We start from the raw sequence: 19,555 nt of genomic DNA, 5'->3' as shown, positions 1-19,555 counted from the left end.
CCAGGGGTGGGCTGGGGCAGAGACCGAGACAGACTCCCCCGGCCCCCACAGGCAACTTCACTGTCTCTTGTTGGCTCCATCTTCGGAAGGCTCCTTTCCAATTTCATGTAAATATTCATTCAACAAACACTTGTGTGCCTACTATGTGCTGCCAACTGCATATCATTCATATGGCCATGCCCAGCTTCTCCACTGAGCCTAAGCACCCCAACATGGCTTAAGAAAAAACATCCTGGACTTCCCTGGATTCTAAACAGCAACGCAAAACAGCCTGAGCCTCAGTTGCCTCAAACACAGAGCCCAAACGCCTTAGCTAGTCCCTACAACTCCCTAGCACCCTCAAGGCCTCTTTTGGAATTGTCTCCCTACTCTTTCTTCCTGGGCACATTGGTGGGGGACACAAGGACAATTGACTTGGCATAGGCTCGTGGCAACCTTGATCTAGCAATGAAGAAAGATTTTATGAGAAACGTCTAGCTAATATTTTCAAATGGAAATTTTATCCCCCCCCAACATTTTATGATGAAAAATTTCAAACATACAGAAAAGTTGAAAGAATTATACAATGAGGCCAGGCACAGTGGCTCATGCCTGTAATCCCAGCACTTTGGGAGGTTGAGGCAGGCCGATCACTTGAGTCCAGGAGTTCGAGACCAGCCTCTGCAACATGGTGAGACCCAATTCTTATAAAACAATACAAAAATGAGCTGGGTGTGGTGGCACACGCCTATAGTCCCAGCTACTCCTGAGGCTGAGGTGGGAGGATCGCTTGAGCCCAGGAGACGGAGGTTGCAGTGAGCTGAGATCACAACACTACCCTCCAGTCTGGGCAACACAGCAAGACCCTGTCTTAAAAAAAAAAAAGAAAAAAGAAAGAAAAGAAAGAAAAGAAAAGAAAGGGCTGGGCGCAGTGGCTCAGGCCTGTAATCCCAACACTTTGGGAGGCCGAGGCAGATGGATCACTTGAGGCCAGGAGTTTGAGACCAGCCCGGCCAGCATGGCAAAACCCCTTCTCTACTAAAAAAATACAAACATTAGCTGGTGTGGTGGTGGGAACCTGTAATCCTAGCTACTCAGGAGCCTGAGGCAGAAGAATCCCTTGAACCGGGGAGGCAGAGGCTGTAGTGAGCCTAGATCACGCCACTGCACTCCAGCCTGGGTGACAAAGCAAGACTCCATCTCAATAATAATAATAATAATAATAATAATAATAATAACAATAATAATAATAATAATTGTACAGGGAATCCACCATCTAAATTCTGCAATTGTTGGTAGGTTGCTATATTTGCATTTTCAAATATCTATCCATCTGTAGACCCAGCCTTCAATTCAAAAGCTATTTGCAGACAGCAGTACACTTTATCCCTTAACAGCAGGCATGCATATTATTAACTAGAGTTCAATATTTGTTTCTGGTTTTCTTTGAGGCAAAATTAACAGACAATTAAATGGACAAATTGTAATATTCCATGTACCATGTGGACTACATGTTTTATTCCAGTGAGTTTGACAAATGCAGATACTTCTTCTTTTTTTTTTTTTTTTTTTTATGAGATGGAGACTTGCTCTGTCGCGAGGCTGGAGTGCGGTGGTGCAATCTCGGCTCACTGCAACCTCTGTCTCCTGGGTTCAAGCAATTCTCCTGCCTCAGCCTCCCGAGTAGCTGGGACTACAGGCATGTGCCACCATGCCCAGCTAATTTTTGTATTTTTAGTAGAGACAGGGTTTCACCATGTTGGCCAGGATGGTCTCGATCTCTTGACCTCGTGATCCACCCACCTCGGCCTCCCAGAGGGCTGGGATTACAGGCATGAGCCATCGCACCTGAGCAACAAATGTAGATACTTTTATAACCCAAACCCTATCACCAAATCCAATTTTCCATCAACCCCAGAAAGTCTCCCAAACCGCTTCCTAGTATATCGCTAACCCACACTCCTCCCAGAGGCAACCACAATTCTGGTTATTTTCACCATAGTCTAGGTGTTGTGGGCTAATTGTGTTCTTCCAAAATCCATATGTTAAAGTCCTAATCCCTAGTACTGCAAAATGTGACTGTATTTGGAGGTTGGGTCTTTAAAGAGGTGATTACCTTAAAATGAGATCCTTAGGGTGGAACCTAATCCGATATGCCTGGTGTCTTTATAATAAGAGGAAATTAGGACACAGATACACACAGAGGGACAACCACATGAAAACACTGGGAGAAAACTGCCATTTACAAGCCAAGGAGGGGGGCCCAAGAAGAAACCACCCCTGCCAACACCTTGATCGAGGCTTCTGGCCTCCAGAACTGTGAGGAAACAAATTTCTGCTGTTTAAGCCACCCCGTCTTTGGTACTTTGTCGTGGTAGCCCTAGCACAATAATACACTAAGTTTGTCTTTTCTAGAATTTCATATGAAGTCATTTGCTCTGTGCCCTTTCGTGTCAGGCTTTTTATTTTGCCCAGTGTAAGACTGTTGGGATTCATCTATGTTGCTACAAGAATCAGTACCTTATTCCTTTTTTATCGCTGAGTAGTATTCCATTATATTAATATTCCACAGTTTGTTTAGCCAGGCACATTTTTTATTTTTTTAAGAACAGAGGAATGGTTTGGCAGCATTTCACTTCAGTGTATGCCCTTTATGCCATCCCAGCAACAAACCAGACATTCCATGGCCCACCCTATTCAGCAGGAGCTTCGGAACCATACATGGATGTCTAACCATCCTGATAAAAGACATCATAACTCCGGGAATGAAAAGTTCTTACAGATGAGATTAAATTAGTAGCACATCATTTTTATCTCAGCAAATATAGATGATCCATGATATCACAGGAGCCTCAGATCTTCATCCCTTTGGCTGCAAACTGAACACAGTGATTACACTGGCTTTGCAACCTTGGGCAGGTCACTCAACATCTCTGACCCCCACTTTCCTCCTACAGCAAATGGGACTAGTAATTTCTTCCTGCAGGGTTGCTTGAAGACTGAATGAACTAATGAGTTTAGGATGTGTGTTAGTCCCTTTTCACACTGCTGATAAAGGCATACCTGAGACTAGGTAATAAGAAAAAGAGGTTTAATGGACTCACAGTTCCATGTGGCTGGGGAGGGCTCATAATCACGGCAGAAGGCAAAAGGCATGTCTTATATGGTGGCAAGCAAGAGAGAGAATGAGAACCAAGAGAAAGGGGTTTCCCCTTATAAAACCATCAGATCTCGGCTGGGCGCAGTGGCTCATGCCTGTAATCTCAGCACTTTGGGAGGCTGAGGTGGGTAGATCACGAGGCCAGGAGTTCAAGACTAGCCTGGCCAACATGGTGACACCCCATCTCTATTAAAAACACAAAAATTAGCCAGGCATGGTGGTGCGTGCCTATGGTTCCAGCTACTCGGGAAGCTGAGGCCCAAGAATCGTTTGAACCTGGGAGGCAGAGGTTGTAGTGAGCCAAGATCGCGCCATTGCACTCCAGCCTGGGCAATAGAGTGGACTCTGTCTCAAAAAAACAAAAAACAAAAAACCATCAGATCTCGTGAGACTTATTCACTACCACAAGAACAGTATGGGGGAACCCGCCCCCATGTTTCAATTGTCTCCTACTCGGTCCCTCCCAACCCCGTCCCTCCCGGGAGCTACAATTCAAGATGAGATTTGGGTGGAGAAACCATATCAGGGTGGAAAAGGAAAGACTCAGGAAACATTCGATGTGATTTGTCTCACTCTGCAGCTGTTGGGGCCAGAGCCTCTCACTGGACAGAGCAGCAAAAGTGGGTTTCTAAGCCACTAAGAGTAGAAAATGAGCTTTCTGCACTGCTATTGTAATTGCTGAGACTAAGGAGCAGGGTAGTGAAGACAGTGTCAAATCATCAGGCTGCCAAGATCAATTAAGTTGAAACAATCGTAGCAGAAGTGATCCTTTTGGAGTTTCATAAAACACACTCTGAATTGTGGGATTCAGAGTGCTTCCAGGCTGCACAAATTTTGCACGTGTTTGACTATTTCTGTGTATTATTTTATTTCAACTGAATGGGACTGCTCAGAAATTTGCTTCACTTCAATATGATTATTTCTATGAAACTGTAAATTTAAATGTAATCTAGGAACCCATCCTTCATAAAAGACATTAATTTAATACTTTTCTTATGAGAAAGTAGGAAAAATGCATAATTGGAATTGCCATCATTTGTTTTATCTCAGAAGTTCTTTTCTTCTGAAGGAAATATTTTTGAACTTTGAAGTCCTTAGGAATTGGTTTTTGGCATAATTTATCCACTCTGTCCCAAGTGGCCTTGAAAGGCTCATAATTTCTCTCAGATGATGATCTTTTTTGGCTTTTAAAGGCAAAGAAAATGTCTACAGTTTCACTTTGAAGCTCTTTAGAAAAAAATCCTGGGACACTTATCATGTGATTAAAAAAAAGTAAAACAAAAGATAAAATCAAATTTGGAATCAATGATAGCAATTGTATACTTCGATCACCTGCAACAGCTGAAGAGTCATTTGTTACAACTTCCTGTGGTCTAATGGTATCTGAAAGTTCTTCAGTCACAGCTGAAGATGGACTGTGACGCCCATCTTTGGGTGGAGAAACCATATCAGGGTGTTTTCAAGAAATTGGCCGGGGGTGGTGGCTCACGCCTGTAATCCCAGCACTGTGGGCAGCTGAAGCGGGTGGATCATGAGGTCAGGAGATCGAGACCATCCTGGCTAACACGGTGAAAAGCCCATCTCTACTAAAAATACAAAAAATTAGCTGGGCGTGGTGGCGGGCGCTTGTAGTCCCAGCTACTCAGGAGGCTGAGGAAGGAGAATGGCGTGAACCTGGGAGGCGGAGCTTGCAGTGAGCCAAGATCGCGCCACTGCACTCCAGCCTGGGTGACAGAGCAAGACTCTGTCTCAAAGGAAAAAAAAAAGAAATCACCCTGTTCCCTGCACACTTCATCTTCACCCACGTCCAAAGGTTTGGAAAACTCTTTTGGTGGGTACATGGTGTGCCAAGGAGAGAACTGAGAGCATTTAAGGTTGTTTTTTTTTTTTTTTTAAGATGGAGTTTCACTCTTATTGCCCAGACTGGAATGCAATGGCACGATCTTGGCTCACCGCAACCTTCACCTCCCAGGTTCAAGCAATTCTCCTGCCTCTGCCTCCCAAGTAGCTGGAATTACAGGCATGCACCATCACACCCGGCTAATTTTGTATTTTTAGTAGAGACAGGGTTTCTCCATGTTGAGGCTGGTCTTGAACTCCTGACCTCAGATGATCCGCCCACCTCGGCCTCCCAAAGTGCTGGGATTACAGGCGTGAGCCACCACACCCAGCCAAGGTTTATTCTTTTCCTCACAAAATGCTATAATTACCACAACCAAAAAATGTGTGGAATTCCTCAGAACTCCTTCAATGTCACTCAATTTTCTATGCATGCTAGATGCATCGTCACAGACCTAGTAAATTTAAAAAAAAAACTGATTTTATTCAAATCCATTCCATTTTGCTTTTTATTTTTTTCTGATATACTTTTGCAAGTATAAGTAAACTTTTGCAAGGTGATTGATCCCAGTCATCTCTTCAATATCATGAAACCCAAGAACTTCTCTTTAATTAAACCTCCAGGGTGAAGGCAGCCTGACTGCCCTGCTGCCCTCCTTTCCAATCTCCAATGGGCTCCCACAGCAGAGCTCCTAGGTCAGCCAGCAGCCAGGCCTGGTCGGTTGGACAGGGCCTTTGTCTTGATAGCGCTGGCTTAGGACTTAGTCTCCCTCTGGGGCAGACAGTAGGGACCCGCAGCAGAGAAAGCCCTGGGTAAGAATGGGATCTCCAAGGCTCCAAGAGAGAACTTGGCGCAGGGATGCACAGAGGAGAGCAGAGCCAGCAGATTTGGGTGGTCCTGGGAGGTCCTGCAGAATCCCTCCCTGCCCCGAGGCTGGGAGACGGGGATGCAGAGCAGCAGAATGAGCAGAGCGTTCTCTCCTGGGATACAGAGAGGTGCAGCCAATTTGTCAGCTGGATCTGAGCTTTGGAGATGATTAGGACTGCAACAAGGCAGAAAGACAGTCGGCACCTGAGGGAATCCAGCAGCCAGGAAGGAAGAGCCTGCAATTCACTCAGCACTGCAAGAGGAGACCAACCACAACTTGCACAACAGGAAAAGCAAACAAAACCATAAGCTCACATTTTAAAAAATCAAAGGCATTGGGCAGCCAAGGCGGGCGGATCACGAGGAGTTCGAGACCAACCTGGCCAACATAGTGAAACCCCGTCTCTACTAAAAATAAAAAAATTAGCCGGGTGTGGTGGCGGGTGCCTGTAATCCCAGCTACTCAGGAGGCTGAGGCAGGAGAATCGCTTGAAACCAGAAGGCACAGGTTGCAGTGAGCCGAGATCACGCCACTGCACTCCAACCTGGGTGGAAGAGTGAAACTCCATCTCAAAAATAAAATAAAATAGTCAAAGGTGAAATCAAATACTTTCCTGAGTGAAGAAACATTGTTTTCAATTTAAAATGACTTGGAGGAGAGGAAACCATGTGGAAGAGATAATGCAAAACCCAAAGTAAAAATCTAAAAGCACCTCAGAGGAGAGAGATCCAGGAGTTGTAATAGGTGAATAATGAAAATAAGAATAAAAATCTCAGAAAGAAAAAAGAAGAAATAGAGGAGAAGCAATCATTTTTAAATGAGAAAGAAAATTTTCCGTGGTTTGAAGAACGCCTTGGGTTTGCAGATTAAAAGGCTCATTGAGTTCCAGGCAGGAATGATGGAAAAAAGACACACATCTAGGCATAGCCTGGTAAGGTTCCCGAATTCCACGATTAAAGAGAAAACTCAGACAAGCTTCCCTAATGAGAAAATAAGTTGCATAGAAAGAAGAGAATCAGACTGAAAGCATACATCTTATTTGCAAGCTAGAAACCAATATGAATCACCTCCACAGACCACTGAGAAAAGCCTCCTAAACCAACCAGGTCGCCATTCACCTTCCTAGGATGGAAGAAATGTAAAGGTCCACGTAATTTTCCCATATGGGGGAAATACCATAGAAAGGAATCTACTCAGGAAATAGATGAATCAGATTGGAGACAAGGAGATGAAGAAAAGAGGAACCTGTGGTGAGATGTGAGCCGACCAAATCATGTACAATTACCTCCGAATAAATAATGATAGGATGGAATTTGTAGTGTAAGGGCTAAATAAGTATATTCTTTTAAACACAAGAGAGATGCAATAAGACATATTGCTAACCTAAAGGGAAAGTGCTGAATGATGGCAAAGTGTAGGCGTTGAGGAGGGGAAAGGGAGCCTGAAAAGGCATTTTACATATCTCCTGTTGCCTGAGGGAAGAGAAACAGGGACAAGAGCTCTCCAGTGAGAGGAATTAACTGGTACCTAGTTGCTATGAGTTTCTTTTTAATGAAAATCAGAAAAGGCAAGGTCAGTACTTGCGGACAGCAGCATCTAGCAGAGCTTCCAAAATAAGAAGGGAAAAAGAAGAATGACAGGTGTCTATTGTCAATTGTTCCATCTTTAAAAAAAAAATTTAAGACTTTATTACAGAACCATTATATATATAATATATAATATATATTTTACATATATATGTATGTATATGTATATATAGAGAGAGGTTTTCACCATGTTGGCCAGGCTGGTCTTGAACTCCTGAACTCAAGTGAGCGGCCTGCCTCAGTCTCCCAAAGTACTGGGATTACAGGCTGCCCAATTATGGAAACTTCTGAACACACACCACACAAAAGGGGAGCCATAACATATTGAATCTCTGTGGACCTAACACTAGGGTCCAATGATTCCTTTTTTTTAAACTGGGGATACATTGATAGATACAAAACCTTGTAATGTTTCAGTTTTTATTTTTCCCAGCAATTCCATTTAGAATTTGTACACTTTTGCAAAGATCACCACTCATCTTCATTGATCAAAAGGTTTCTTTTCCTATAATTTTTTTTTTGAGATGGAGTCTTGCTCTGTTTCCTAGGCTGGAGTGCAGTGGTGCAATCTCGGCTCACTGCAACCTCTGCCTCCCAGGTTAAGCAATTCTCCTGCCTCAGCCTCCTGAGTAGGTGGGACTACAGGTGTGCACCACCACGCCCAACTAATTTTTGTATTTTTAGTAGAGGCGGGGTTTCACCATGTTGGCAAGGCAGATCTCAAACTCCTGACCTCAGGTGATCCACCTGCCTCGGCCTCCCAAAGTGCTAGGATTACAGGTGTGAGCCACCACACCCGGCCTAATGGGCGATATCAACCAGCATTTATCTTCACACGGTAAGAGACACCTGTCTTGGAACAGTATCATTCACTCTCTGCCTCTATTTTAGTGCCAGGTGCTAATGATTCTGGAAAACTCTGGGCCATCACTTAACTCCTTGGGTGAGTTCTTGCTGGAAAATGACAACAGACTGTGTCTTAACTCATCACAGTTATCTTGGTCAAGATGTCAAGAAGTAAAGAGTAGGAAATATTTGTAAGCACAGCGATAAACAAGCCAGGCACGTGGGCAGGTGGACACCAGCAAGGTAGAGAAATGTCAGCATCAATTTGTTGCCAGACGTTCAGTTTTCTTCCTTTGTTCTTCTTTCCAGTGAAAATGTGATTTTTTTTTTTTTACATTGCCACAAAGCAAATGGTCACATTTTACAATTCTGAAGCCCCTGCCAGGTTTCTGTTGATTTGTTTGTTTGTTTTTTTGAGACTGTCTCTCACTCTGTCACCCAGGCTGGAGTGCAGTGGTGCGATCTCGGCTCACCGCAACCTCTGCCTCCCAGGTTCAAGCAATTATCATGCCTCTGCCTCCTGAGTAGCTGGGATTACAGACATGTGCCACCATGCCTGGCTAATTTTTTGTAATTTATTGGTAGAGATGAGGTTTCGCCATGTTGGCCAGGCTGGTCTTGAACTCCTGGCCTCAAGTGATCCACTTGCCTCAGCCTCCCAAAGTGCTGGGATTACAGGCATGAGCCACCAAGCTCAGTCATGTTTTTGTTGATTCTAAATTTGGTTTTCCCTAGGAAACTGCTTGGAGAGCAGCAATCCTTACTCCCACCAGGTTCCCTCTCCCTCCCTAGATCCGCCCTTACAGCCCTGGACAGGCCCCTGTAGGCAACGTTTTGGCCCCACCCTCAAACTGCTGGGAGCTGTGGCCAAGGGGCCGTCACCAGAGCCTTGCAGCCACCGCAGAGGCTATGGTCTAGCCTGTCCTCAAACCTTCACTTCTCCTCAGCCTCATCTAAATATCCCTCCATCCTCTCTCCAGATCTCAGGAGAAAACCTCACTTCCTGTTCAGACCAATAAGCAGAGGTCATTTCTGCTTCCTGCCAACCCGTCAGCCCCCGCCACACCTGCAGGTACTCTGCCTCCCAGCCTGTCTGCCGCCTCCTCCTCCTCCTGCCCCTCTCTTCCCTCTGGCCTGGGTCCTGCCTGCTAGGGTCCTTGCTTTCCTCTCTCTGGCTCCCTCCCCTTTGCCTAGAAACATCTCAGCTCTTCCAGCTCAGCACTCTACCCTTCCCTGGACTCACTCATTCTCCTTCAGCTGCCTTCGACTTCTTCCTGCCCCATCCCCACAGTCACTGCCTCCACTCCATGACTCCCTCACCTCCACCCTGCTTCCACCCAACTTGGTCCAGGCAGAGGGCACCACCACCTTCCCTCTGGGTTGTGAACTCCAACTCTTCACCTACAGCTTCTCTGAGTCTCTTGGAAACTCCTCCTTCTCTTGCTCTCTTATCTTGGCTGGTGTCTCTCTCTCTCTCTCTCTGTCTCCCTCCCATCTTTCACCCTCTCTCTCTCCCCTCCTCTCCCACCCCTCCTCCAGTTCCTCTGACCACATCTTTCTGATCTCCTTCACTGACTCATTTTTCTTAGTTTTCGCCTTAAATGTCCCCAGTTTTCTTCTTACACCACACAAACTCCTTTGCTTGTTTGTTTGTTTTTTGAGACAGAGTCTCACTCTGTTGCCCAGGCTAGGGTACAATGGAATGATCTCGGCTCACTGCAACCTCTGCCTCCCAGGTTCAAGCGATTCTCCTGCCTCAGCCTCCTGAGTAGCTGGGATTACAGGTGCGCACCACCATGCCTGGTTAATTTTTGTATTTTTAGTAGAGATAGGCTTTCACCATGTTGGCCAGGCTGGTCTCAAACTCCTGACCTCAAATGATTTGCCTGCCTCGGCCTCCCATAGTGCTGGGATTATAGGCGTGAGCCACTGTGCCCGGCCTACAAACTCCTTTGGAGATCTCTTCATTCCCATAGCCTTTATTTTTGCTGATGAGTTAAATTCTCTCCAATTTCAAAGAAATGAGATGGGGCAGGTTTTGAACATTCAGCTGGTTTTGTTGTAAAACTTTTTTTGGGGGGTTGTCTCTATTTTCCCTTGTATTAGGAGCCATTTGGCCCATTCTTCTCAGGAGGGTGACCCTCGCCTGGTTGGAACCTAGACTTCTCCCCTCTCTTCCCAGGAATGCTGCCCTGACTGGCACACTTGAGTGTCTAAGGTCAGGCCCTCAAGGTGGTGGAAACCAGTTTCTCTCCTGCTGACAATTTGGGCTCCGGGTATAATGGGCAATCAAAGCTCTTCCTGATTATGGGAAAAGGAGAAGAATGAGGTTTGCGGGAGGAGAAAGGGAGGGTCCCTGGGAAGGAGATGGTGAGAAGAGAGGCTAGGGATGGGGGGAAGGACGAAAAACACACAAGGGACCCAAAGCTGGAAGGGTGGTCGGTGGTGCGGCAGCCACCTGGGAAGTGCCAGGCCCGTGGAACAGGGAAGGATGGCCTCGGGGCAGCAGAGGGGCTGTGGCCTCAGCCAGCCGTGCCTTCTGACCAAGTGCCTTCATCAGCTATCTGGGAGGAGGGGGCACAAGGACAGCCAATCAGCCACTTCCCTGTGGTTCTAACAGGAGCCCTGGACAGCAGTGGGGTAGGGTGGGCCTCTGACCTTGCACTACAGCATGCCCTGGCCCCCTGCCCTGCCCCCAGCTTCAAAGGGGCAGCCAACAAATGGGACACCTTAACAGTGTGCATATCCTGCTGCCCCCCAGACAGCCTTCTCCCCCGGGATACCTGAAGTCACCTCCAATTCAGTGTGGCTTCCCTCCAAACTAGTGTGCCCCTCTGTCTTTGTCTCAGCAAAAGAGGCCCCCCACACCAGAAACCTGTAGTCATCCTGGAGCCCCTCAAAAGTCAAAAGGCCTCATCGCCTGGATACTTTTAGGTGCTCCCTTCCATCCTCACCAACATGGTTCCAGCCTTCCCCCTGACTCAGGCACTAACACTGCCACCTAACTGGCACTACCAACCACCCACTCCATGGTGGGCAGCTGGGGGACGATGGGGCTCTTCATGAGGCCAGAGACACAGGAGGAGGATGGAGAGAGGGAGGGAGAGGGAGGGGAGGGGAAACTGTGACTGGAGGTGGGACTGTGGTGATATGGCCAGGGAGGAAGATACCCTAATCCCAGTGCAGCCCCTGGGGCAAGGGAGGGAAGGAAAGGATACAGACCCCGCTGTGGGAGCCTCCTGTCCGCTCTTTCCCAAAGGAACTGGGGCTGCTGGCCAACACCAGCATAGCCAGAAGTGCGGGAGCCCTGGCTGCAAAGACTCAACCTGGGGAAGGCTTCAAAGGTCACATGGCAAGGACAGGTGGGTGGGACCTGGGCAAAAGGAGAAGGCTGGGCTGCTCTGGAGGGGAATGGGGTGTCAGAGGGTCAGGCCCCGGCACGGACCCCTTTTGAATAGATGCCAGATATATCATCTAGCCTTAAGCATAAGACAGAATCCTGGGGCCCCACCAGGGTTGGGCCCATGACCCTGACCTTAGCCCTGACCCTTCTCCAGCCAGCTCATTGAAGGCTGGTGACTCTCTCTCCAAAATGCCCACCCTCTCTCATCTCCAGCATCTCTGGCCTGGATGCCAGTGCCAGCCTGCCTAGTGCCATCTCCTCATGGCTACAGAATGACCCATCTAACACCCACGGTGCATTCATTTGGCAAACTTGGGCAGGAGATGGCCCCCCGCATCCAGGACTGCCAGTCTGGATTGGAGCTCGACTCAGAAATAGACAATGGCCGTGGCACTAGGAAGTGGTCTGGAGTGGATTCAAGGGGCTGAAGGCCAAGCGTCAATATGCACCACTCCCCCCCAGCCTCCTCAAGTCCTCGGCCTGCACACAGCCCTCTCCCCTCCAGCCATGTCCCCTCCTAAGTCCCAGTTCCCTCCCTCTGATTGGAGCACGTGCCTCCCACCATGGATGCTCTTTCCCCTTTCACCTCCCCAGGCCCCTTTCTGGCCCCTCTTGGGGCTTCTCTAACTCTCATCCACCTCTGCCCCTCTGGATGCCTTGAGCACAGAGCCTGGAGCCGACTTGTCTGTGCTTCCAGCACCAGGTGCCCAGCAAATGTCCCAGCAAATTAAGGAATTAAGGCAGAGCAGGTCTGAGATAAGGACAGTGTCTGGGTGAAGGTCAGGTTCTGCCTGTCCAAGCATGAGTCTTCCATGGCAACACCCTCCCCTTCCTTCCCCCCATGGAGGGTAGCCCCCTCCCCTGCTCGTTTTGGCCTCTCTGCACACACCCTGCATTGCAAGCCTGCCTCCCCCATCACCAGCGGGTAATCTTGTGTAGTTTTTACTCTGGTGCCCATGAATAGAAGAGTTAGAGGAGAGCTGACGGTGAGCCCTTCTCAGGGCCTTGCAACCACACCCCCGCATCGATGCCTGAGCAGCTCTGCATTTCACTCCCCCACCCCCAGCCTCTCCCCATCCCTGTCCTAATCAGGCCTGGAGGCCAGCCCCTCCAGTGAGGGACAGCCCCAGGTCCTTACTGGAGGTCAGGCCAGCTGTGCCACATACTCTGTTCAGTGTCCGGACCTTCCAACTGGAGGCTCAGCCTGGCTCTAGCTGTGGTAGGCACAGGGAATGCAGACCCCTGCCCTGTACAGCTCATTCAACCCTGCCTCAGCCCTGATGTTTTGTCTCCCCTCTTTGTGGTAGTTTCTAGACTCCTTCTCACACCCAGAGCCCCCAAACTAGCCACAAAAGCCTTTCAGTCCTTTGTCCTGAAAGCCTCTAGAACCTAGCCCTGTTCCCCATCCCTCGGTCCCTGTTAGCCTGGTGGCTGACCGCTGCCAGGGCCACCCCACTGGCACCCCACCTCCTGTGTCTGCTCCACACAGCTGCAGCCACAGGATGTTTTTCCTGACAGTTCTGTATGCATCGTTTCCCAGCTGTAAAGTCCAGACTTTTCACTGGGGTATTCAAGGCCCCTCTTGTCTGGCCCCTGCCAACCTCTCTTGGAGCTTGGGCTACCCAGAGCTCTGCAGGGTTCCCCATACATACCAGGCTCTCTCCTGCTTCCAGGCCATGCACATGCCGCACCCACCACCCAGGGTGCTTTCTCCCCGTGCAGTGAACTCTAGTGTTGCCTGTTTTGTGAAACACCCTCTGATGCCTTCCCTCAAGCTGAGGCACCCAGGCACTTCTTCCTCTGTGAGCCCACGCTACCCTACAGTTCCTAACTATACAAGTTCATGTTCCCCTCTGCATGCAGGTCTGTCCCCCTCTCTTGGGTTGGGTTCCACAAAAGCAGATCCTGAGACAGGGATCTAGTTATAAGTCATTTATCAAGGGGGCTCCTGGGAGAGATACATAAGGGAGGTAGGAAAACAGGAGAGGATGGAAATAGAGCAAGAATGGATCCCAGGTAGAGTCTAGAGGGGCCTGACCAAGGGGGCTCTGCAACATAAACTAACACTGGGCTGTCCACCATGAGGTGAGGAGGCTGCCTTTTATGTCCCCCTGTGTATTGGTCCGTTTTCATGCTGCTGATAAAGACATATTCTAGACTGGGCAATTTACAAAAGAAAGAGGTTTATTGGACTTAGTTATGTGGCCGGGGAGGCCTCATAATCATGGTGGAAGGTGAAAGGCATGTCTCACACGGTGGCAGACAAGAAAAGAGAGCTTGTGCAGGGAAACTCCCCTTTTTAAAACCATCAGATCTTGTGAGACTGATTCACTATCATGAGAACACTGCAGGAAAGACCTGCCCCCATAATCCAATCACCTCCCACCAGGTTCCTCCCACGACACATGGGAATTGTAAGAGTTACAATTCAAGATGAGATTTGGGTGGGGACACAGCCAAACCATTTCACCCTATCAGCCAGTCACTCCTCAGCCAAGGGCAATTCGCAGAAGGGGCAGCTGGGAGCATTCCCAGTCGTCACACCTGCAGCCAGGGGATTCATGGGTACACTGACCAGGGAAAGGGAGTCTGGGTGGGGTACCCACAGCACCCGTTGAGTGTGACCTCTGCTAGATTTCTTGACGAGTGAGAGGTACATGGATTCCTGGTCCATCCAAGCACTGACATTTTCCAAACCCAGAGCTGCATGTGCTGCTTTGCAAGAAGGTCCTGCCCACAGCCTGAGGGAGCACAGTTGCTACTGCAGTGACTAGAAAGAAGGCCCAGATATCCAACCCCCAAGAAAGGACTCTGTGCAGAGCCCTGCCACACTCACTGGGCGTCTGTTATGTGCACGACTGTGCACATGGGAGCCTTGGCCAAAGTTCTCATCTATTCCTCATAATAATCATTTTAGCATAGGAAAGCAGAGGCTCAGAAGGGTGAAGTGACTCAAGGGAGGTCATGCAACTTGTGAGTGGAAGAGCTGGGATTCAAACCCGAGTCTAATTGACTCCTTGCCTGATTTCTTCCCCAGTGTGTGAACCACCTTGGAGCAAAGCCCTTCCTGCCCACCATAAGAAAACTGGCAAGTCCTAGCCGGGCACAGTGGCTCATGCCTGTAATCCCAGCACTTTGGGAGGCCAAGGCAGGTGGATCACTTGAGGTCAAGAGTTCAAGACCAGCCTGGCCAACATGGTGAAACCCCATCTCTACTGAAAATACAAAAATTAGCTGGGCATGGTGGCTCATGCCTGTAGTCCCAGCTACTCCGGAGGCTGAGGCACGAGAATGGCTTGAACCTGGGAGGTGGAGGTTGCGGTGAGCCAAGATCACGCCACTGCACTCCAGCCTGGGCAACAGAGTGAGACTCAGTCTCAAAAAAAAAAAAAAAAAAAGAAACTGGCAAGTCCAAGGTGATCTCTCTGCCCCACAACAGGTCTCAGCTAAACTTAGGGTCCTCAAGGACCATATCTGGCATTTGCAATAGTTGAGAGACCTGTGCATGTATTTTGTATAGAATTTGCATAATGTTGCATCTGGTTTGCATATGTCCATGTTGAGAGCCCATCAGCATTGCACAATTTCTAAGCTGTTCCTAAGCTACTCTCACTTAATGGAAGTCCATCCAGGCTTTACAGAGCCCAGTTTCCACGATTTCTGGACTCTTCCAGGACCTTGCCCCCAGGCTACACATCTATCCCCGCTAGGATTCTGGACGAGCCCTGCTTCTGCCTAGCTGGATGGGGTCAGTGCAAACCCCTGCCCCAGAAACTCATGTGCATTTGGTATAACCTTTTATGATGGTGCAGGTATAATCAAAATGCTGATGGTGATGATGTGGAGAAAAAAGTGAACCTGGGCAAAGAGCCTTGCTGCACAGAACTTCCAAATGTGGCTCTGTGTGCAGGGAGGCCTAGCTGTGCACTCTCAAAAAAGAAAAAAAAGAGGGTAGGGGAGATGGGCAGGGACAAAGGGCTGCACCTTAGGGCTGGTGCCTTCAAGGGCTGTGGTCCCTGTGCAGGAGGGGTCCATCTGCAGCAGGAAGAGCTTGTACCAGAAAGCCAGCAGCTTCAGTGCTTTCTATTTCTGTCTCTTTTAGGGGAACTGCATCCCATACAACTTTGTGTGGTTTTTAATACTCTTATGTGCTGGGCCCTCAATAAGAAAAGGGAAGGCCGGATGTGGTGGCTCATGCCTGTAATCCCAGCACTTTAGGAGGTCAAGGTGGGCGGATCATTTGAGACCAGCCTGGCCAACATGGCGAAACCCCGTCTCTACTAAAAAAAAAAAAAAAATACAAAAAATTAGCCAGGCGTGGTGGCGTGTGCCTGTAATCTCAGCTGCTTGGGAGGCTGAGGCAGGAGAATTGCTTGAACCCGGGAGGCAGAGGTTGCAGTGAGCCGAGATCACGCCACCGCACTCCAGCCTGGGCGACAGAGTGAGACTCCGTCTCAAAAAAAAAAAAAAAAAAAAGAAAAGAAAAGAACAGAAAAGGAAGGCAGGATGCATAGTGCTCACCCCTGTAATCCCAATACTTTGGGAGGCCAAGGCAGGAGGATCACTTGAGGCCAGGAGTCTGAGACTAGCCTAGGCAGCATAGTGAGACCCCATCTGTACAAAAGGAAAAAATCATGCACATGCATGATAGTGGTATGGGAGATGGGTTGGGTGTGGTTGTGCATGTCCCTGTGAACTGAAACTGCACTCCCGCTCCCGTGTGTGGCCCGTTTCCATCCAGGTGTAGAAACTCCATTCTGAGTCAGAGGAACATGACTGCCTCCTTTCCTCCTCTGCTTCTGGCCCCCCTAGGTTTCCTGTCTGGCAGATGCAAAGTGGCCTCATCATCTATGGGGGGACCCCGGCTCTGGCCTGATCCAGCCAAGACCCCGGGCATCTCCCTGTACTGAGGTCCTCTGCCCCCACTAGAATGGGGCCTAGATCCTGGATCCCAAAACTGTTGCAGTGAAAGAGGGAGCATGGTGTTTGATGTCAGCCACCTGGGAAAGGGGGAAGCGGGGTCCAGCTATCCTTTTAGCCCCTGTGACATGGACATTTCCAAGCTCAAACAGGGTTCAGCCTCTTCCTTGTGAGTTTTGGGCCCCACATCTGGGGCTGGGGAAGAGAGTGAGAGGAAGGGGTGGGACTACTTGGAAAAAGATCACAGCCTCTGGGGTGGGGGAGTTCCTCCCAGAGCCAGGCTGGGCAATGCTGCCAGGCAGTCAGCACCCAGCCTAGGATGAGGAGCTGGCTCAGATGTTTCTCACTTACTAAAAAGCGCAAAGTCAGTGGTTACAAGATCAAGAGTGTGTTGTGGATATGGTGTATCTTGCCCTCAGCAAAATGGTTCATAACATCTCTCTTAGAGGTTGGAGAATATAATAGCACATTTGGTGCTTTTATAGGGAGAGTGAAAGGCTGTCTTGGGCACCATGTGGTTGCTGTAAGACTATACTTTTAGGGATCATTTCTACAGTTCATGACTAGAGAAGTTTCTCTCTGTAGAGCACATTTGGTTTCTGGGATCAGAAACCCATTTAAGCTAGCTCCAGTGGTGGACTATTGGAAGCAGATAGGGAAGTCACAGCTTGTCCCCAGATGGTTACTCACCACACAGCACCTGACTCTGCCCCTCTCTCCCCTGACCACCCTCTTTCTCCATTTCCCATGATTCCCCCAGAGCTCTGGTGGTCTTTCCTATCATTACCAGCCAAGTGCCCCTGTAGTGGATTGAATTGTGCCCCTCCCAAAATTCATGAACATTTGGAACCTCAGAATGTGACCTTATTTGGAAATAGGGTCTTTGCAGACGTAATCATTTGAGATGAGGTTATGTTGGGCTGTACATCCAATGATTGGTGTCCTTATAAGAAGAGGAGGCTGGGCTGGGTGCAGTGGATCACGCCTAGAATCCCAGCAATTTGGGAGACTGAGGTGAGAGCATCACTTGAGCTCAGGAGTTTGTGACCAGTCTGGGCAATAAAGTGAGAGCCCATCTCTACAGAAATTTTAAAAATGAGCTGTGCATGGTGGTGCACAACTGTGGTCCCAGCTACAGAGGAGGCGGGGGCAGGAGGATCACTTGAGCTCAGGAGGTCGAGGCTGCATTCCAGCCTGGGTGATGGAGCTAGACCTTGTCTTTATTTATTTATTTATTTATTTATTTATTTATTTATTTATGGAGATGGAGTTTCACGCTTGTCACCCAGGCTGGAGTGCAATGGCATGATCTCGGCTCATTGCAACCTCCACCTCCAGGGTTCAAGCGATTCTCTTGTCTCAGTCTCCCAGGTAGCTGGGATTACAGGTGCCCACCACCACGCCCGGCTAATTTTTTTATTTTTAGTAGAGATGGGGTTTCACCATATTGGCCAGGCTGGTCTCAAACTCCTGACCTCAGGTGATCCACCCACCTCGGCCTCCCAAAGTGCTGGGATTACAGGCATGAGCCATCGTGCCCAGCCCTGTCTCAAATTTAAAAACAAAACCAGAAAGGCTGGGTGCAGTGACTCACACCTGTAATCCTAGCACTTTGGGAGGCTGAAGCGGACGGATCACGAGGTCAGGAGATCGAGACCATCCTGGCTAACATGGTGAAACCATGTCTCTACTAAAAAAAAAAAAAAAATACAAAAAAATTAGCTGGGCGTCGTGGCGGGCACCTGTAGTCCCAGCCACTCGGGAGGCTGAGGCAGGAGAATGGCGTGAACCCGGGAGGCAGAGCTTGCAGTGAGCCAAGATTGCGCCACTGCACTCCAGCCTGGGTGTGACAGAGCGAGACTCTGGTTCAAAAAACAAAAACAGAAAGAAGAGGAAAGGACACAGACCACAGTCACAGAGAAAAAAAGGTCACGTGAAGAGGGATATGTGGAGGGAAAGCAGAGGCTGGAGTGATGCTGCTACAAAGAATCCTTGACCAAAGAACGCCAGAGATTGCCAGGAACCACCAGTGGCTGGAAGAGGCAAGGAAGGCTTCTCCCCAGAGCCATTGGAGGGGGCATTGCCCTGCTGGCCCGTGGATTTTGGAGTTAGCCTCCAGAATTGTGCAAGAATACATTTCTGTGTATTAAGCCACTGAGTCTGTGGCTGTTACCACAGGCCTGAGAAACTCATGCAACCTACACCTGGAAGCTGGATTCCTTCAGCTTCTGTGCTCTGATTCCAAAGCCTGGGAGAAAGCAGGATGGGCCTAGCTGGGGTCAGGTGTCTGCCCCACAGAACCCACAAGCCACTAAAGCTAAGGGCAGGGAATAGATGTGGGTTTCAGAGCTGCCCCTTCCAGTATCCTTGATAACCATCGCCCTATCCAAAAGGCATTAATTCATATCTCAAGGTCAATTTGGAGGGAGGTCTCTCCAGGCAAGCCCCAGAGTTCTGTGCGTTCTGCACACCTATCAGCTCCTGGGGCAAAGACACAGAAGGCTGTAGCCACCCGTCTGGATGAGACGAGGCCAGGAAAGTACCGCTCTGATGACAGAATCAGAAGGGCTGTGTGCAGGTTAGAGAGTTAGCAAGGTGATATTGAATGAGGACGACGATAAAACCCAACTCTTGGGTTCCAAGAGTCAACTTCACAAGCAAAATGTGGACGATGCCTGGCTTCACGGCGGCAGTGCCTTGTGAGAAAGACCTGAAGATTTTCTTTGACCAGCCGGCTTAGACCTTCAGTTGCACAAAAAGCACAGCACTTTTGGCTGGGCTGGGGCGGTGATAGGCCTTTCGGGCTCGGTGCAGCCCATACCTAAGACAGAGAGGCAACACAGGCGCCTCCAGAGAACCAGAGGTGCAACCGGGCCACCAGGCTAGGTGGCAGAGGTTGCGGGGTAAGGGGGAGGTAGGATGCCTGGGGAGAGGTCAGCGGAGTTATCAAACT

General features: G+C 49.0%; 1 pseudogene; it reads left to right on the top strand.

Annotated features, from left to right (window-relative positions):
* The first annotated feature begins 17,127 nt into the window (after nt 1-17,127).
* LOC112130432 (small nucleolar RNA U3) lies at nt 17,128-17,212 on the top strand (annotated as a pseudogene).
* The last annotated feature ends 2,343 nt before the right edge of the window (nt 17,213-19,555 follow it).

Source organism: Pongo abelii, chromosome 21 (assembly GCF_028885655.2).
Source record: "Pongo abelii isolate AG06213 chromosome 21, NHGRI_mPonAbe1-v2.0_pri, whole genome shotgun sequence".
Classification (NCBI taxonomy): Eukaryota; Metazoa; Chordata; class Mammalia; order Primates; family Hominidae; genus Pongo; species Pongo abelii.
Note: the sequence above shows the minus strand (reverse complement) of the source record. Positions and strands in the feature narration are given on the sequence as shown.